The sequence below is a fragment of the Pseudophryne corroboree genome, chromosome 2, assembly GCF_028390025.1.
Source record: "Pseudophryne corroboree isolate aPseCor3 chromosome 2, aPseCor3.hap2, whole genome shotgun sequence".
In the NCBI taxonomy this organism is placed as follows: domain Eukaryota; kingdom Metazoa; phylum Chordata; class Amphibia; order Anura; family Myobatrachidae; genus Pseudophryne; species Pseudophryne corroboree.
In genome coordinates, this window is record NC_086445.1 from 522,867,828 (window position 1) to 522,889,062 (window position 21,235).

The window sequence follows — 21,235 nt, forward strand, 5'->3', positions numbered from 1 at the left end:
TAAGGTCTCAATCTCTCCTGGGCTAAGTAATGTTTGCCCTACCTCCATCATAGGCTTTACATTTAATTTCAGTAACTAATCCAACCTAATTTATACTGTATATACACAGTATAAGAGTCCCTTGGTTGGGGACATACCAGACAATCTTTCAAAATTCTAGGAAGCCTTATCCTTGTCAGTATTTTAACAAATACTATCTATATATGCGAAAGCTCTCACTCACTGACTGACTGACTGGCTCATCACTAATTCTCTTACTTCCCGATGTGTTAGGAAGCTGAAATTTAACATAGGTATTCTTCAGGTGGGAACTAGAAAACTACGTAATCACAATTTGAATAAACCTCCCCTAAGGGGGTTTACATAAAGACGTCATTACCGATGCGTGGCTTGCGTTGCGTGAACGATAACACTCAAACGGACAATCGGATCAAAATTTGGATTGCACCTCCAGTGTGTAGAAATTAATAAACTACAAAAAATGGTCAGGTCACTTTTTACTGTATCTGCTACAGTTGCTCGAGTAATGCCAAGAACCATTGATTGATATTTACTTACATTAAGACGTCTCAAATATCCATCTCTATAGAATTATAAAAATTTTTACACTCATTTATATTTACAACTGTGAAAATCAGAAACTCCCGTGCGAAGAACGGGTAGAGATGCCAGTTTCATATAATGTAGTTAAATCATCAGTCTGAGACTTTTGCTGATTTTTGTAATCTAAACATTAATGGTTTTCGGTTATGAAAATGTAAATACCTCCTATTCTGCTACTTGATATGAACACTATAACTTAATATAAAGTGATAATCTAAAGCTTCATTTAGTGAAAACTAATAGTAGATATGATGTGCGTGTGGTACAAAATGCCGACAGAATGTTGGCATAACATTTTTCCACCGCTAGGGACTTAAACTTGTCATGTCAACATTGAATGTTAACTTTCACAATGTTGACAAAATGACTATATCAACATTCTGGTGCCACATATTGACTACATACTGTAGACATGGCTAAATCCAGTTTCGTGTACTAGACAATAAATGACATGTACAAAATCTATCTGTATGGAGATTGTGACTGAGATCATGCCACTGAAGGCAGCTAACAATGTTACATGACACTATTGTACTAAGGCCATCATTCCGACCTGATCGCTGGCAGGCTTTTAGCACTGCTGCGAACAGGTAGTCGCCGCCTACAGGGGACAGGGGATTCGCTGTGCAGGGCTGCACTCGCTTGTGCAGAGAGCGGCACAAACAAAAGTTTCTGCACAGCTCAGGACTTAGTCACCCGCTGCGATAAACTTGTCCGAAGCTGACGTCAGGACCCCTCCCTGGAAACGGCTAGACACGCCTTCAAAATGGTGAGTTGACACCCCCAGCCGGCCTCTTCTTGTCAATCTTCTAGCGTTTGCCGCTGCAAACGCTTTCTTCCTCCAGTTCATTGCTGCCCGGCAACGGCCATCGCCGGGAAGCGACGCACCTGCGCATTGCGGCACACACACATGCGCAGGACATACCCGATCGTACGGCTGCAAAAACTGCAGCGTGCGATCGGGTCGGAATGACCCCCTAAGGGCCTAATTCAGAGTTGATCGCAGCAATGTGTAGTAAGCCACATATAGTAGACCTTCGCCCTATTCAATAATGCAATGAATAAAAAAATTCTAAATTCTGTATCTTGGATCTTACAAGTTCATGAATTATTGAATCAGAAGATTTTTTTAGGCTTCTGGGTGAATAGGCAATTGTAAATTATTGGCTGGATCATTAGCTGGTAATTATCTTGCGTACACCAGCTCCCTTCCTAAACATTGTGTGCTGACATATTGATATGTAATTTCTGTAGTGTTAAGCCTAATTGCACAAACACAAAAGGTAATGAATATACCTAACATGTAAATGTACATAAGTCGCTTAGGGTACCTACTTGGACACTCTGCGTCATTGCAGTCCCATTTCCTTCAATGTTATATGGGGCTATCATGACTTCCGTCTCTTATCAGGTAGGATATTTTTGGCTTGACCCACATTGCTCTTTTAGCGAGAACAGCCGATGCCATGGCTCTGGCTGAAAGACGGTGAACAGAGATGTCTTAGAGGTACTCTAACCCTTTTCTCTAGGTTGTTTACTGAACATAGGGCCTGAGATTCAGAGACGGAAGCATATCATGTCACTGCTGCATCTTTGGACACAGCAGCGATGTGAAAATATGCTAATACTGCAGAAAGCATTTGAGGGAAAAAGATGCCTCCTGCTGGAATTGCAGATCCAAGTGCCAAGTCCTAAGACGCACCATCGGCCATTTCAGTAAGACCGAGCTTGCTCACACTGGCCCTTGTAACACCTTAGCCAGGGCTAGGAAGGCACAGACCTTGGCACTCCCAGAAAACAGGGGCAACATGTCTTGTTTTCAGGAATGCTGCACAACTCCACCCACTCCTTGCCCACAAACTGCCACAGTCAGTCAATCATGCTACAGCTCAGAGGGAGCTGTGTAGCCAATGGAGGACCCATCCTGTGCACTCACCCCTCCATCGGAGATGTACACAAACCATCAGGTTTGTGTACGTCTCTGAATTACGCCCATAAAATGTCAATAACGGAGTGACAGACTTCCATCCTGTATGGCTAAAGCTGGCCATACACCTTATGATTATATTTACAATTTACGAGTTGGCTGGTTGGAATGACAATTTGGTAATGTACGGGAGCAAATGACAATCATGTTTGCTCCTGAATACAGGAAAACATAAAAATTATTGTTCAGACAAGCGATTAAATTAGTTTCATTTAACCAATTTGTCTTTACATACAGTATTTTCCCCTATTTTTGGACGTTTTAGAGTGAGCAGCAGATTGTCATTTGCTCACATACATTTCCAGATCTGTGACCAACCAACTAGCTAATCTGCAGGTGTATGTTCAGCAATACTCCAAGTGCATCAGACATGGTGAATTTTGGAGATTTGTCCCATCAATGTGCAGTGACTTGAGACAATTTCATGTTTAGGCCCATTGGATAATACAGCAATATACAAAGGATGGAAATTTAATACAGTATTCATATATAAAATACATTAAAAAATAGTGCAAATTTCATAATAAAACAAAATAATTGTCTGAGAGCCAGCAACATTAGGTAAGTCTCTGGGCATAAATATACAACTCTTATGCTAGGTGATAGGACAGTTCAGTATCAAGGTCTTAGCCTCTGAGGGTAATGATCCAGTTTGGAGTTTACCTTACTGGAGTGTTGTGTGGCCTTTTGGGTATAGCGCCAATTTTGCTTTTAATGTTACAGCGAGTGTCACACTTGCTTATCCAGTACATTAGACATGGGTCCTTACTAGGAAGGCCAGTCCCTGGATCAACAGAATCCCAGGATTTTGGCCCCAAATTGCCAGGATTTCAATCCTGGGATTGGATCTTAAAATCCCGGGATTTCAGGATTAATATGTAATGTGCTTTTTAGTTATTTATGCCGTGTAACAAGGAGCACCTGCAGGACTTGGCTCAGATGCTGCCCTGCCACCTGGCTGTGCAGTGTGATGTCAGAGGTCACGCTGCACAGCCCCATGCCTGCTTGCCCCTTCAGGCGCTGCCTATGGAGTGCCAATCCGGGGTAGACCTGGATTGGGAGTTTTTCAATCGCGAATCCTGGGATTGAAGAATTGGCCCGGGATTGGCTTCCCTAATCAACTCCCTAGTTCAATTGGGGTGCAACTTGGCTTACTTTCTGATAATTGTCAAAGACCCCTTCCTACGGCTTCCGTGTACCCTATTTATCAGTGCACAGATACATGGTGGCCAATTATCTGCATCCTGGAAATACATGTCCACTCTCGCTCCATCCTACAAGTACTAAATGTCCGAAAAAGGTCAGTTTGGTGCCGCACAGGACTCTAGAAATCTCTTTATAATGGGCTCTTGTAAAATTTGTCCCTTGTGAACCAACAGTGCATATGCATAAGAAATGCCTGAATCGGTATTCAAGGTGTTGCTGCTGTTGGTGGTGCACCCAGAGTCAATAGTACGTGTCAAAGTTTCAAAAGAAAAGAGAGATTCTGTGTTGGGGCACGCTTGAAAACTAAAACGTAACTTTTAATTAGAGTATGATAAAATTATGGTACACAGATAAACACACATATAAAAAATTATTATAGCCTCTCTCCACTTGTATTCTTGTATCTGAGAACTGATTCTCAATAGTCAAAAAAATAAGAATTTACTCACCGGTAATTCTATTTCTCGTAGTCCGTAGTGGATGCTGGGGACTCCGTCAGGACCATGGGGATTAGCGGCTCCGCAGGAGACAGGGCACAAAATTTAAAAGTTTGACCACTAGGTGGTGTGCACTGGCTCCTCCCCCTATGACCCTCCTCCAAGCCTCAGTTAGGATACTGTGCCCGGACGAGCGTACACAATAAGGAAGGATTTTGAATCCCGGGTAAGACTCATACCAGCCACACCAATCACACCGTACAACTTGTGATCTGAACCCAGTTAACCGTATGATAAACGTAGGAGCCTCTGAAAAGATGGCTCACAACAATAAACAACCCGATTTTTTTGTAACAATAACTATGTACAAGTATTGCAGACAATCCGCACTTGGGATGGGCGCCCAGCATCCACTACGGACTACGAGAAATAGAATTACCGGTGAGTAAATTCTTATTTTCTCTGACGTCCTAGTGGATGCTGGGGACTCCGTCAGGACCATGGGGATTATACCAAAGCTCCCAAACGGGCGGGAGAGTGCGGATGACTCTGCAGCACCGAATGAGAGCACTCCAGGTCCTCCTTAGCCAGGGTATCAAATTTGTAGAATTTTACAAACGTGTTCTCCCCTGACCACGTAGCTGCTCGGCAGAGTTGTAATGCCGAGACCCCTCGGGCAGCCGCCCAAGATGAGCCCACCTTCCTTGTGGAGTGGGCATTGACAGATTTAGGCTGTGGCAGGCCTGCCACAGAATGTGCCAGTTGAATTGTGCTACAAATCCAACGAGCAATCGTCTGCTTAGAAGCAGGAGCACCCAGCTTGTTGGGTGCATACAGTATAAACAGCGAGTCAGATTTTCTGACTCCAGCCGTCCTTGAAATATATATTTTCAATGCTCTGACAACGTCCAGCAACTTGGAATCCTCCAAATCGCTAGTAGCCGCAGGCACCACAATAGGCTGGTTCAGGTGAAACGCTGATACCACCTTAGGAAGAAACTGAGGACGCGTCCTCAATTCTGCCCTGTCCGAATGGAACAGCAGACGTGTCGTCGGGATCAGTTGGGATTTTGGAAAATTCAGAATCCACCCGTGCTGTTGGAGCACTACTTGGGTTAGTGCTACTCCGACCTCCAGCTGTTCTCTGGATCTTGCCCTTATCAGGAGATCGTCCAAGTAAGGGATAATTAATACGCCTTTTCTTCGAAGAAGGATCATCATTTCGGCCATTACCTTGGTAAAGACCCGGGGTGCCGTGGACAATCCAAACGGCAGCGTCTGAAACTGATAATGACAGTTTTGTACCACGAACCTGAGGTACCCTTGGTGTGAAGGGCAAAATGGGACATGAAGGTAAGCATCCTTGATGTCCAAGGACACCATAAAGTCCCCTTCTTCCAGATTCGCTATCACTGCTCTGAGTGACTCCATCTTGAACTTGAATTTTTGTATGTACAGGTTCAGAGATTTCAGATTTAGAATAGGTCTTACCGAGCCGTCCGGCTTCGGTACCACAAATAGCGTGGAGTAATACCCCTTTCCCTGTTGTAGAAGGGGTACCTTGACTATCACCTGCTGAGAATACAGCTTGTGAATGGCTTCCAATACCGTCGCCCTGTCGGAGGGTGACATTGGCAAAGCAGACTTTAGGAACCGGCGAGGGGGAGACTTCTCGAATTCCAACCTGTAACCCTGAGATACTACCTGCAGGATCCAGGGGTCCACCTGAGAGTGAGCCCACTGTGCGCTGAAATTCTTGAGGCGACCCCCCACCGCCCCTGAGTCCGCTTGTAAGGTCCCAGCGTCATGCTGAGGCCTTTGCCGAAGCCGGGGAGGACTTCTGCTCCTGGGAAGGAGCTGCTTGCTGCAGTCTCTTACCCTTTCCTTTGCCTCGGGGCAAATATGAATGTCCTTTTGCTCGCTTGTTCTTATAGGAACGAAAGGACTGCGGCTGAAAAGACTGCGTCTTTTTCTGCTGGGAGGTGACCTAAGGTAAAAAGGTGGATTTCCCGGCTGTTGCCGTGGCCACCAGATCCGATAGACCGACCCCAAATAATTCCTCCCCCTTATACGGCAATACTTCCATATGCCGTTTGGAATCCGCATCACCTGACCACTGTCGCGTCCATAAACTTCTTCTGGCAGATATGGACATCGCACTTACTCTTGATGCCAGAGTGCAAATATCTCTCTGTGCATCTCGCATATATAGAAATGCATCCTTTAAATGCTCTATAGTCAGTAAAATACTGTCCCTATCCAGGGTATCAATATTTTCAGTCAGTGACTCCGACCAAGCCACCCCAGCACTGTACATCCAGGCTGAGGCGATTGCTGGTCGCAGTATAACACCCGTATGTGTGTATATACTTTTTAGTGTATTCTCCAGCCTCCTATCAGCTGGATCCTTGAGGGCGGCCGTCTCTGGCGACGGTAACGCCACTTGCTTTGATAAGCGTGTGAGCGCCTTATCTACCCTAGGGGGTGTTTCCCAGCGCGCCCTAACCTCTGGCGGGAAAGGGTATAATGCCAATAACTTCTTTGAAATTAGCAGTTTTCTATCGGGGGTAACCCACGCTTCATCACACACTTCATTCAATTCCTCTGATTCAGGAAAAAATAAGATTTTACTTACCGATAAATCTATTTCTCATAGTCCGTAGTGGATGCTGGGGACTCCGTCAGGACCATGGGGAATAGCGGCTCCGCAGGAGACAGGGCACAAAAGCAAGCTTTTAGGATCACATGGTGTGTACTGGCTCCTCCCCCTATGACCCTCCTCCAAGCCTCAGTTAGGTACTGTGCCCGGACGAGCGTACACAATAAGGAAGGATCTTGAATCCCGGGTAAGACTCATACCAGCCACACCAATCACACCGTACAACTTGTGATTTGAACCCAGTTAACAGTATGATAACAATGAAGTAGCCTCTAAAAAAGATGGCTCACAACAATAATAACCCGATTTTTTTGTAACAATAACTATGTACAAGTAATGCAGACAATCCGCACTTGGGATGGGCGCCCAGCATCCACTACGGACTATGAGAAATAGATTTATCGGTAAGTAAAATCTTATTTTCTCTAACGTCCTAGTGGATGCTGGGGACTCCGTCAGGACCATGGGGATTATACCAAAGCTCCCAAACGGGCGGGAGAGTGCGGATGACTCTGCAGCACCGAATGAGAGAACTCCAGGTCCTCCTCAGCCAGGGTATCAAATTTGTAGAATTTAGCAAACGTGTTTGCCCCTGACCAAGTTGCAGCTCGGCAAAGTTGTAAAGCCGAGACCCCTCGGGCAGCCGCCCAAGATGAGCCCACCTTCCTTGTGGAATGGGCATTTACAGATTTTGGCTGTGGCAGGCCTGCCACAGAATGTGCAAGCTGAATTGTACTACAAATCCAACGAGCAATAGTCTGCTTAGAAGCAGGAGCACCCAGCTTTTTGGGTGCCTACAATATAAACAGCAAGTCAGACTTTCTGACTCCAGCCGTCCTGGAATTATATATATATATATATATATATATATATATATATATATTTTCAGGGCCCTGACAACGTCTAGCAACTTGGAGTCCTCCAAGTCCCTAGTAGCCGCAGGCACCACAATAGGTTGTTTCAGGTGAAACGCTGACACCACCTTAGGAAGAAACTGGGGACGAGTCCGCAGTTCTGCCCTGTCCCGAATGGAAAATCAAATATGGGCTTTTGTAAGACAAAGCCGCCAATTTTGACAATCGCCTGGCCGAGGCCAGGGCCAACAGCATGGTCACTTTCCATGTGAGATATTTCAAATCCACAGATTTGAGTGGTTCAAACCAATATGATTTGAGGAATCCCAACACTACGTTGAGATCCCACGGTGCCACTGGAGGCACACAAGGGCTGTATATGCAATACTCCCTTGACAAACGTCTGGACTTCAGGAACTGAAGCCAATTCTTTCTGGAAGAAAACCTATAGGGCCGAAACTTGAACCTTAATGGACCCCAATTTGAGGCTCATAGACACTCCTGTTTGCAGGAAGTGCAGAAATCGACCTAGTTGAAATTTTTTCGTGGGGCCTTCCTGGCCTCACCCACGCAACATATTTTTACCACATGTGGTGATAACGTTGTGCGGTCACCTCCTTCCTGGCTTTGACCAGGGTAGGTATGACCTCTTCCGGAATGCCTTTTCCCTTAGGATCCGGCGTTCAAACCGCCATGCCGTCAAACGCAGTCGCGGTAAGTCTTGGAACAGACAAGGTCCCTGCTGGAGCAGGTCCTTTCTTAAAGGCCGATGCCACGGTTCCTCTTGGAACAGACATGGTACTTGCTGAAAGCAAATCCCTTCTTAGCTCCCGAGGCCATTAGTCCTCTGTGAGCATCTCTTGAAGTTCCGGTTACCAAGTCCCTCTTGGCCAATCCGGAGCCACGAGTATAGTTCTTACTCCTCTATGTCTTATAATTCTCAATACCTTGGTTATGAGAAGCAGAGGAGGGAACACATACACCGACTGTTACACCCACGGTGTTACCAGGACGTCCACAGCTATCGCCTGAAGGTCTCGTGACCTGGCGCAATACCTGTCCCATTTTTTGTTCGGGCGGGACGCCATCATGTCCACCTTTGGTCTTTCCCAACGGTTCACAATCATGCGGAAAACTTCCCGATGAAGTTCCCACTCTCCCGGGTGGAGGTCGTGCCTGCTGAGGAAGTCTGCTTCCCAGTCGTCCACTCCCGGAATGAACACTGCTGACAGTGCTATCACATGATTTTCCGCCTAGCGAAAAATCCTTGCAGTTTTGCCACTGCCCTCCTGCTTCTTGTGCCGCCCTTTCTGTTTACGTGGGCGACTGCCGTGATGTTATCCCACTGGATCAATACTGGCTGACCTTGAAGCAGAGGTCTTGCTAAGCTTAGAGCATTATAAATTTGCTCTTAGCTCCAGTATATTTATGTGGAGAGAATTCTCCAGACTTGATCACACTCCTTGTGTGACTGCTCCCCAGCCTCTCAGGCTGGCCTCCGTGGTCACGAGCATCCAATCCTGAATGCCGAATCTGCGGCCCTCTAGAAGATGAGCACTCTGTAATCACCACAGGAGAGACACCCTTGTCCTTGGATATAGGGTTATCCGCTGATGCATCTGAAGATGCGATCCGGACCATTTGTCCAGCAGATCCCACTGAAGAGTTCTTGCGTGAAATCTGCCGAATGGAAGCGCTTCGTAATAAGCCACCATTTTTCCCAGGACTCTTGTGCAATGATGCACTGACACTTTTCCTGGTTTTAGGAGGATCCCGATTAGCTCGGATAACTCCCTGGCTTTCTCCTCTGGGAGAAACACCTTTTCCTGGACTGTGTCCAGAATCATCCCTAGGACCAGCAGACGTGTCGTCGGAACAACTGCGGTTTTGGAATATTTAGAATCCACCCGTGCTGTCGTAGAACTATTTGAGATAGTGCTACTCCGACCTCCAACTGTTCTCTGGACCTTGTTCTTATCAGGAGGTCGTCCATTTTCTTTGAAGACGAATCCTCCTTTCGGTCATTACCTTGGTAAGGACCCGGGGTGCCTTGGACAATCCAACGGCATCGTCTTGAAACTGATAGTGACAGTTCTGTACCACGAACCTGAGGTACCCTTGGTGAGAAAAGGCAAATTTTGGGACATGGAGGTAAGCATCCCTGATGTCCCGGGACACCATATAGTCCCCTTGTTCTTTGCTATCACTGCTCTGAGTGACTCCATCTGGATTTGAACCCTTGTAAGTGTTCAAATTTTTCAGATTTAGAATAGGTCTCACCTAGCCTTCAGTACCACCATATAGTGTGGAGTAATACCCCTTTCCTTGTTGTCGGAGGGGTAATTTTATTATCACCTGCTGGGAATACAGCTTGTGAATTGTTTTCAATACTGCCTCCCTGTCGGAGGGAGACATTGGTACAGCAGACTACAGGAACCTGCGAGGGGGGAAACCTCTCGACATTCCAATCTGTACCCCTTGGATACTACTTGTAGGATCCAGGGGTCCTGTACGGTCCCAGCGTCATGCTGAGAACTTGGTAGAAGCGGTGGAGGGCTTCTGTTCCTGGGAATGGGCTGCCTGCTGCAGTCTTCTTCCCTTTCCTCTATCCCTGGGCAGATATGACTCTTATAGGGACGAAAGGACTGAGGCTGAAAAGACGGTGTCTTTTTCTGCAGAGATGTGACTTAGGGTAAAAAACGGTGGATTTTCCAGCAGTTGCCCTGGCCACCAGGTCCCATGGACCGACCCCAAATAACTCCTCCCCTTTATACGGCAATACATCTTTGTGCCGTTTGGAATCTGCATCACCTGACCACTGTCGTGTCCATAAACATCTTCTTGCAGATATGGACATCGCATTTACTCTTGATGCCAGAGTGCAAATATCCCTCTGCGCATCTCGCATATATAGAAATGCATCCTTTAAATGCTCTATAGTCAATAAAATACTGTCCCTGTCAAAGGTATCAATATTTTTAGTCAGGGAATCCGACCAAGCCACCTCAGCTCTGCACATCCAGGCTGAGGCGATCGCTGGTCGCAGTATAACACCAGCATGTGTGTGTATACTTTTTAGGATATTTTTCAGCCTCCTATCAGCTGGCTCCTTAAGTACGGCCCTATCCGTAGATGGTACCGCCACTTGTTCTGATAAGCGTGTGAGCGCCTTATCCACCCTGAGGGGTGTTTCCCACCGCGCCTTAACTTCTGGCGGGAAAAGGTATACCGCCAATAATTTTCTATCGGGGGAAACCCACGCCTCATCACACACTTCATTTAATTTATCTGATTCAGGAAAAACTACAGGTAGTTTTTTCACCTCACATATAATACCCTTTTTTGTGGTACTTGGGAGTATCAGAAATATGTAACACCTCCTTCATTGCCCTTAACGTGTGGCCCTAAAAGAAAATACGTTTGTTTCTTCACCGTCGACACTGAAATCAGTGTCCGTGTCTGTGTCGACCGACTGAGGTAAATGGGCATTTTACAGCCCCTGACGGTGTTTGAGACGCCCGGACAGATACTAATTTGTTCGCCGGCCCTCTCATGTCGTCAACCGGCTTGCAGCGTGTTGACATTGTCACGTAATTTCCATAAATAAGCCATCCATTCCGGTGTCGACTCCCTAGAGAGTGACATCACCATTACAGGCAATTTGCTCCGCCTCCTCACCAATATTTTCCTCATACATGTCGACACACACGTACCGACATACAGCACACACATAGGGAATGCTCTGATAGAGGACAGGACCCACTAGCCCTTTGGGGAGACAGAGGGAGAGTTTGCCAGCACACACCAAAACGCTATAATTATCCAGGGACAACCTTTATATAAGTGTTCCTCCCTTATAGCATTTTAATATATATACATATCGCCAAATCAGTGCCCCCCCTCTCTGTTTTAACCCTGTTTCTGTAGTGCAGTGCAGGGGAGAGCATGGGAGCCTTCCCACCAGCCTTTCTGTGAGGGAAAATGGCGCTGTGTGCTGAGGAGAATAGGCCCCGCCCCCTTTTCGGCGGGCTTCTTCTCCGGAGTTTTAGATATCTGGCAGGGGTTAAATACATCCATATAGCCTCAAGGGCTATATGTGATGTATTTTTCGCCATACAGGTATTATACATTGCTGCCCAGGGCGCCCCCCCCCAGCGCCCTGCACTCTCCGTGACCGCTGTGTGAAGTGTGCTGACAACAATGGCACACAGCTGCAGTGCTGTGCGCTACCTGATGAAGACTGAGAGTCTTCTGCCGCCTGGTTCCGGACCTCTTCATCTTCAGCGTCTGCAAGGGGGGTCGGCGGCGCGGCTCCGGGACGAACCCCAGGGCGAGCCCTGTGTTCCGACTCCCTCTGGAGCTATGTCCAGTAGCCTAAGAATCCAATCCATCCTGCACGCAGGTGAGTTGAAAATCTCTCCCCTAAGTCCCTCGATGCAGTGAGCCTGTTGCCAGCAGGACTCACTGAAAATAAAGAACCTAAAAACTTTTTCTAAGTAACTCTTTAAGAGAGCCACCTAGATTGCACCCTTCTCGGCCGGGCACAAAAACCTAACTGAGGCTTGGAGGAGGGTCATAGGGGGAGGAGCCAGTACACACCATGTGATCCTAAAAGCTTGCTTTTGTGCCCTGTCTCCTGCGGAGCCGCTATTCCCCATGGTCCTGACGGAGTCCCCAGCATCCACTAGGACGTTAGAGAAACTACCGGTAGTTTTTTCACACCCCACATAATACCCCTTTTTGTGGTACTTGCAGTATCAGAGATATGCAAAACCTCCTTCATTGCCGTGATCATATAACGTGTGGCCCTACTGGAAAATACGTTTGTTTCTTCACCGTCGACACTGGATTCGGTGTCCGTGTCGACCGACTGAGGTAAAGGGCGTTTTACAGCCCCTGACGGTGTTTGAGACGCCTGGACAGGTACTAACTGGTTTGCCGGCCGTCTCATGTCGTCCACCGACCTTTGCAGCGTGCTGACAGTATCACGTAATTCCATAAATAAAGCCATCCATTCTGGCGTCGACTCCCTAGGGGGTGACATCACCATTACAGGCAATTGCTCCGCCTCCACACCAACATCGTCCTCATACATGTCGACACACGCGTACCGACACACAGCAGACACACAGGGAATGCTCCGATAGAAGACAGGACCCCACTAGCCCTTTGGGGAGACAGAGGGAGAGTTTGCCAGCACACACCCAAGCGCTATAAATATATAGGGACAACCTTAAATAAGTGTGTTCCCCTTATAGCAGCTCAAATATTGTTAATATCGCCAAATAAGTGCCCCCCCTCTCTGTTTTTACCCTGTTTCTGTAGTGCAGTGCAGGGGAGAGCCTGGGAGCCTTCCTAGCAGCGGAGCTGTGTAGGAAAATGGCGCTGTGTGCTGAGGAGAATAGGCCCCGCCCCCTTTCCGGCGGGCTTCTTCTCCCGGTTTTTCTGAAAACCTGGCAGGGGTTAAATACATCCATATAGCCCCAGGGGCTATATGTGATGTATTTTAGCCAGAATAGGTATTTCTCATTGCTGCCCAGGGCGCCCCCCCCAGCGCCCTGCACCCTCAGTGACCGTTGGTGTGAAGTGTGCCGAGAGCAATGGCGCACAGCTGCAGTGCTGTGCGCTACCTCATGAAGACTGAGAAGTCTTCAGCCGCCGGTTTCTGGACCTCTTCTCTTTTCGGCATCTGCAAGGGGGTCGGCGGCGCGGCTCCGGTGACCCATCCAGGCTGTACCTGTGATCGTCCCTCTGGAGCTAGTGTCCAGTAGCCTAAGAAGCCAATCCATCCTGCACGCAGGTGAGTTCACTTCTTCTCCCCTAAGTCCCTCGTTGCAGTGAGCCTGTTGCCAGCAGGACTCACTGAAAATAAAAAACCTAAAACTTTTTCTAAGCAGCTCTTTAGGAGAGCCACCTAGATTGCACCCTGCTCGGACGGGCACAAAAACCTAACTGAGGCTTGGAGGAGGGTCATAGGGGGAGGAGCCAGTGCACACCACCTAGTGGTCAAACTTTTAAATTTTGTGCCCTGTCTCCTGCAGAGCCGCTAATCCCCATGGTCCTGACGGAGTCCCCAGCATCCACTAGGACGTCAGAGAAAAGGGGGATAAATAGGAGTAACAATTCTCCAAATAATATGAGTATTTAAGGTGACAGCGACACCTGAGATGAAAATATAAAAAATTTAATTTCAGCATAACAGAAAAAATTCCGACATGTGGTACATAGGCATTTGATATAATAAATTTTGACTATGATTTTAGTCCATCAACCAATGCCTATTGTGATGGTATATCCTGGTAAAAGGTTAATCTGCTATTTCTAAGTTTCTGATCAACATGTACAGTAAGAGAAAAACTCTAAATGAGTCAATGAAGAACATTTAAAAAAACGTTAGACATTTAACACTGTAGTTGAGTAATAAATAGCAGATTTAACAAATAATAATTTGATGACCAAAATTTCATCAAATATACGATACCAGGAGGTGAGTGGGCTGAACCGTGCACTGTTCAGCACCACTAAACACAGACGGGCGTTTCACCTGAAGGTGGCTTGTTCACTGGTCATCAAAATTGTTCATTTTGGTCATCAAATTATTTATTATTTGTTAAATCTGCTATTTATTACTCAACTACAGTGTTAAATGTCTAACGTTTTTTAAATGTTCTTTACTTTCATTCGCATACTTCAATTTGTGTTATGTAATTTTTACTGATCACGTATGTTTATGTGATATCTCCAACAGCTGATTTCGGTTCTCCATTGCTGTACCCTAGGGGCATCGCTAATAGCAAAAAATTTTCTGCCCACTACTGTTATGATTAAGAATATGCAATATCTGAATTTGGATGCTGTATTATCATAAGAAACTTTAAGATACCTGTGTAATTTCACACGAATATTCAATAGGCCTAGGTAACCCGCCTCTCTCATCTACTGTCCGCTATATTCTTTATATGACAGTGGACAGTAGAAGACGGGCCCTGAACCTATACGTTTCCTATATCTTGCTCTTTCAGTACTCTCTCATCCTGACGCCAGTCACATAACTTCTCTGCAATGCAAAAGTAACAGAGAGACTGTGCGCAATAATGGACAGCAGAAGTACTCTTTCTGGTATGTGCCAATAACCATACACCCTCTCATTCACAATCTATGTGGTATTACGGCCATATCTCACTGGTTACGCCCAATCTCGCCTGATCTTGGAAGCTAAGCAGTGAATAGCCTGATTAGTACCTATATGGGAGACTGCTAGGGAATATTAGGTGCAGTAATAAATACCTCTGTATCCATGTGAAAAGCAGAAGTGTTGAAGCAACCTTTGACCCTTACCGATTTCACATCTATATTCCCTTCTTCTTATTCAATTATTTTTTCTGATCATTGACTCATTTAGAGTTTTTCTCTTACTGTACATGTTGATCAGAAACTTAGAAATAGCAGATTAACCTTTACCAGGATATACCATCACAATAGGCATTGGTTGATGGACTAAAATCATAGTCAAAATTTATTATATCAAATGCCTATGTACCACATGTCGGAATTTTTTCTGTTATGCTGAAATTAAATTTTTTATATTTTCATCTCGGGTGTCACTGTCACCTTAAATACTCATATTATTTGGAGAATTGTTACTCCTATTTATCCCCCTTTTTTTTGACTATTGAGAATCAGTTCTCAGATACAAGAATACAAGTGGAGAGAGGCTATAATAATTTTTTATGACCTTCTCCTAAAGTATTATATGTGTGTTTATCTGTGTACCATAATTTTATCATACTCTAATTAAAAGTTACGTTTTAGTTTTCAAGCGTGCCCCAACACAGAGTCTCTCTTTTCTTTTGAAACTTTGACAAGTACTAAATGTCCCAAACCCATGGTAGGCAGCAATGTGCATTGTAGGGTGAAAAATAAGAATTTACTTACCGATAATTCTATTTCTCGGAGTCCGTAGTGGATGCTGGGGTTCCTGAAAGGACCATGGGGAATAGCGGCTCCGCAGGAGACAGGGCACAAAAAGTAAAGCTTTTCCAGATCAGGTGGTGTGCACTGGCTCCTCCCCCTATGACCCTCCTCCAGACTCCAGTTAGGTACTGTGCCCGGACGAGCGTACACAATAAGGGAGGATTTTGAATCCCGGGTAAGACTCATACCAGCCACACCAATCACACCGTACAACTTGTGATCTAAACCCAGTTAACAGTATGATAACAGAGGAGCCTCTGAAAGATGGCTCCCTAAACAATAACCCGAATTAGTTAACAATAACTATGTACAAGTATTGCAGATAATCCGCACTTGGGATGGGCGCCCAGCATCCACTACGGACTCCGAGAAATAGAATTATCGGTAAGTAAATTCTTATTTTCTCTATCGTCCTAGTGGATGCTGGGGTTCCTGAAAGGACCATGGGGATTATACCAAAGCTCCCAAACGGGCGGGAGAGTGCGGATGACTCTGCAGCACCGAATGAGAGAACTCCAGGTCCTCCTTTGCCAGGGTATCAAATTTGTAGAATTTTACAAACGTGTTCTCCCCTGACCACGTAGCTGCTCGGCAGAGTTGTAATGCCGAGACCCCTCGGGCAGCCGCCCAAGATGAGCCCACCTTCCTTGTGGAATGGGCCTTAACAGATTTAGGCTGTGGCAGGCCTGCCACAGAATGTGCAAGTTGAATTGTGTTACAAATCCAACGAGCAATCGACTGCTTAGAAGCAGGCGCACCCAACTTGTTGGGTGCATACAGTATAAACAGCGAGTCAGATTTTCTGACTCCAGCCGTCCTTGAAATGTATATTTTTAAAGCTCTGACAACGTCCAACAACTTGGAGTCCTCCAAGTCGCTTGTAGCCGCAGGCACTACAATAGGCTGGTTCAGGTGAAACGCTGATACCACCATAGGGAGAAAATGCGGACGCGTCCGCAGCTCTGCCCTATCCGAATGGAAAATTAAATAAGGGCTTTTATAAGATAAAGCCGCCAGTTCAGATACTCTCCTGGCGGACGCCAGGGCCAGTAACATAGTCACTTTCCATGTGAGATATTTCAAATCCACATTTTTTAGTGGTTCAAACCAATGGGATTTGAGGAAATCTAAAACTACATTTAGATCCCACGGTGCCACCGGAGGCACCACAGGAGGCTGTATATGCAGTACTCCTTTGACAAAAGTCTGGACCTCAGGAACTGAGGCCAATTCTTTTTGGAAGAATATTGACAGGGCCGAAATTTGAACCTTAATAGATCCCAATTTGAGACCCATAGACAATCCTGATTGCAGGAAATGTAGGAAACGACCCAGTTGAAATTCCTCCGTCGGAGCACTCCGATCCTCGCACCACGCAACATATTTCCGCCAAATGCGGTGATAATGCTTCGCGGTGACTTCCTTTCTTGCCTTAATCAAGGTAGGAATGACTTCTTCTGGAATGCCTTTTCCTTTTAGGATCTGGCGTTCAACCGCCATGCCGTCAAACGCAGCCGCGGTAAGTCTTGGAATAGACACGGTCCCTGCTGAAGCAGGTCCTGTCTTAGAGGTAGAGGCCACGGATCGTCCGTGACCATCTCTTGAAGTTCCGGGTACCAAGACCTTCTTGGCCAATCCGGAGCCACTAGTATCGTTCTTACTCCGCTTTGCCGTATGATTCTCAATACCTTTGGTATGAGAGGCAGAGGAGGAAACACATACACCGACTGGTACACCCAAGGTGTTACCAGCGCGTCCACAGCTATTGCCTGCGGATCTCTTGACCTGGCGCAATACCTGTCCAGTTTTTTGTTGAGGCGAGACGCCATCATGTCCACCATTGGTCTTTCCCAACGGTTTATTAGCATGTGGAAAACTTCTGGATGAAGTCCCCACTCTCCCGGGTGAAGATCGTGTCTGCTGAGGAAGTCTGCTTCCCAGTTGTCCACTCCCGGGATGAACACTGCTGACAGTGCTATCACGTGATTCTCCGCCCAGCGAAGGATCCTGGCAGCTTCTGCCATTGCACTCCTGCTTCTTGTGCCGCCCTGTCTGTTTACATGGGCGACTGCCGTGATGTTGTCCGACTGGATCAACACCGGTCTTTCTTGAAGCAGAGGTTCCGCCTGGCTTAGAGCATTGTAGATTGCTCTTAGTTCCAGAATGTTTATGTGAAGAGACTTTTCCAGGCTCGACCACACTCCCTGGAAGTTTCTTCCTTGTGTGACTGCTCCCCAGCCTCTCAGGCTGGCGTCCGTGGTCACCAGGATCCAATCCTGTATGCCGAATCTGCGGCCCTCCAATAGATGAGCCCTCTGCAACCACCACAGAAGAGATACCCTTGTCCTTGGAGACAGGGTTATCCGCAGGTGCATCTGAAGATGCGTGCATTGATGTACAGACACCTTTCCTGGTTTTAGGAGATTCCTGACCAGGTCGGATAACTCCTTGGCTTTTTCCTCGGGAAGAAAAACCTTTTTCTGAACCGTGTCCAGAATCATCCCTAGGAACAGCAGACGAGTTGTCGGCATTAATTGGGATTTTGGAATATTCAGAATCCATCCGTGCTGCTTTAGCACCTCTTGAGATATTGCTAATCCCATCTCTAGCTGTTCTCTGGACCTTGCCCTTATTAGGAGATCGTCCAAGTATGGGATAATTAATACGCCTTTTCTTCGAAGAAGAATCATCATCTCGGCCATTACCTTTGTAAAGACCCGAGGTGCCGTGGACAAACCAAACGGCAGCGTCTGAAACTGATAGTGACAGTTTTGTACAACGAACCTGAGGTACCCCTGGTGTGAGGGGTAAATTGGAACGTGGAGATACGCATCCTTGATGTCCAAGGATACCATAAAGTCCCCTTCTTCCAGGTTCGCTATCACTGCTCTGAGTGACTCCATCTTGAACTTGAACTTCTTTATGTACAGGTTCAAGGACTTCAGATTTAGAATAGGCCTTACCGAGCCATCCGGCTTCGGTACCACAAATAGAGTGGAATAATACCCCTTCCCTTGTTGTAGAAGAGGTACCTTGACTATCACCTGCTGAGAGTACAGCTTGTGAATGGCTTCCAAAACCGTCTCCCTTTCGGAAGGGGACGTTGGTAAAGCCGACTTCAGGAAACGGCGAGGTGGATCTGTCTCTAATTCCAACCTGTACCCTTGAGATATTATCTGCAGGATCCAGGGATCTACCTGCGAGTGAGCCCACTGCGCGCTGTAATTTTTGAGACGACCTCCCACCGTCCCCGAGTCCGCTTGAGAAGCCCCAGCGTCATGCTGAGGCTTTTGTAGAAGCCGGGGAGGGCTTCTGTTCCTGGGAAGGAGCTGCCTGTTGCTGTTTCTTCCCTCGACCTCTGCCTCGTGGCAGATATGAATAGCCCTTTGTTCTCTTATTTTTATAGGAACGAAAGGGCTGCGGTTGAAAAGTCGGTGCCTTTTTCTGTTGGGGAGTGACTTGAGGTAGAAAGGTGGATTTCCCGGCTGTAGCCGTGGCCACCAAATCTGATAGACCGACTCCAAATAACTCCTCCCCTTCATACGGCAAAACTTCCATATGCCGTTTTGAATCCGCATCGCCTGTCCACTGTCGCGTCCATAAAGCTCTTCTGGCCGAAATGGACATAGCACTTACCCGTGATGCCAGTGTGCAGATATCCCTCTGTGCATCACGCATATAAAGAAATGCATCCTTTATTTGTTCTAACGACAGTAAAATATTGTCCCTGTCCAGGGTATCAATATTTTCAATCAGGGACTCTGACCAAACTACCCCAGCACTGCACATCCAGGCAGTCGCTATAGCTGGTCGTAGTATAACACCTGCATGTGTGTATATACTTTTTTGGATATTTTCCATCCTCCTATCTGATGGATCTTTAAGTGCGGCCGTCTCAGGAGAAGGTAACGCCACTTGTTTTGATAAGCGTGTTAGCGCCTTGTCCACCCTAGGAGGTGTTTCCCAGCGCTCCCTAACCTCTGGCGGGAAAGGGTATAATGCCAATAATTTCTTTGAAATTATCAGCTTTTTATCAGGGGCAACCCACGCTTCATCACACACGTCATTTAATTCTTCTGATTCAGGAAAAACTATAGGTAGTTTTTTCACACCCCACATAATACCCTGTTTAGTGGTACCTGTAGTATCAGCTAAATGTAACGCCTCCTTCATTGCCAAAATCATATAACGTGTGGCCCTACTGGAAAATACGGTTGATTCGTCACCGTCACCACTGGAATCAGTGCCTGTGTCTGGGTCGACCGACTGAGGCAAAGGGCGTTTTACAGCCCCTGACGGTGTTTGAGGCGCCTGGACAGGCACTAATTGATTGTCCGGCCGCCTCATGTCGTCAAACGACTGCTTTAGCGTGTTGACACTATCCCGTAATTCCATAAATAAAGGCATCCATTCTGGTGTCGACCCCCTAGGAGGTGACATCCCCATATTTGGCAATTGCTCCGCCTCCACACCAATATCGTCCTCATACATGTCGACACACACGTACCGACACACCGCAGACACACAGGGAATGCTCTAAACGAAGACAGGACCCACTAGCCCTTTGGGGAGACAGAGGGAGAGTCTGCCAGCACACACCAAAAAGCGCTATATATGACAGGGATAGCCTTATAATAAGTGCTCCCTTATAGCTGCTTTATATATATCAAGATATTGCCATTAAATTTGCCCCCCCTCTCTGTTTTACCCTGTTTCTGTAGTGCAGTGCAGGGGAGAGACCTGGGAGCCGTCCTGACCAGCGGAGCTGTGAGAGGAAATGGCGCCGTGTGCTGAGGAGATAGGCCCCGCCCCTTTTTCGGCGGGCTCGTCTCCCGCTATTTTGTGAATACAGGCAGGGGTTAAATATCTCCATATAGCCTCTGGGGCTATAGGTGAGGTATTTTTAGCCTTTATATAGGTTTACATTTGCCTCCCAGGGCGCCCCCCCCCAGCGCCCTGCACCCTCAGTGACTGCGTGTGAAGTGTGCTGAGAGGAAAATGGCGCACAGCTGCAGTGCTGTGCGCTACCTTTAGAAGACTGCAGGAGTCTTCAGCCGCCGATTCTGGACCTCTTCTTACTTCAGCATCTGCAAGGGGGCCGGCGGCGCGGCTCCGGTGACCATCCAGGCTGTACCTGTGATCGTCCCTCTGGAGCTGATGTCCAGTAGCCAAGAAGCCAATCCATCCTGCACGCAGGTGAGTTCACTTCTTCTCCCCTCTGTCCCTCGTTGCAGTGATCCTGTTGCCAGCAGGAATCACTGTAAAATAAAAAACCTAAGCTAAACTTTCTCTAAGCAGCTCTTTATGAGAGCCACCTAGAATTGCACCCTTCTCGGCCGGGCACAAAAATCTAACTGGAGTCTGGAGGAGGGTCATAGGGGGAGGAGCCAGTGCACACCACCTGATCTGGAAAAGCTTTACTTTTTGTGCCCTGTCTCCTGCGGAGCCGCTATTCCCCATGGTCCTTTCAGGAACCCCAGCATCCACTAGGACGATAGAGAAAGGTATCTGCATA

The 21,235-nt window shown here is 46.9% G+C and overlaps 1 pseudogene; it reads left to right on the plus strand.

Annotated features, from left to right (window-relative positions):
* Window positions 1–14,910: 14,910 nt before the first annotated feature.
* On the plus strand, window positions 14,911–15,029 carry LOC135051948 (5S ribosomal RNA; annotated as a pseudogene).
* The last annotated feature ends 6,206 nt before the right edge of the window (window positions 15,030–21,235 follow it).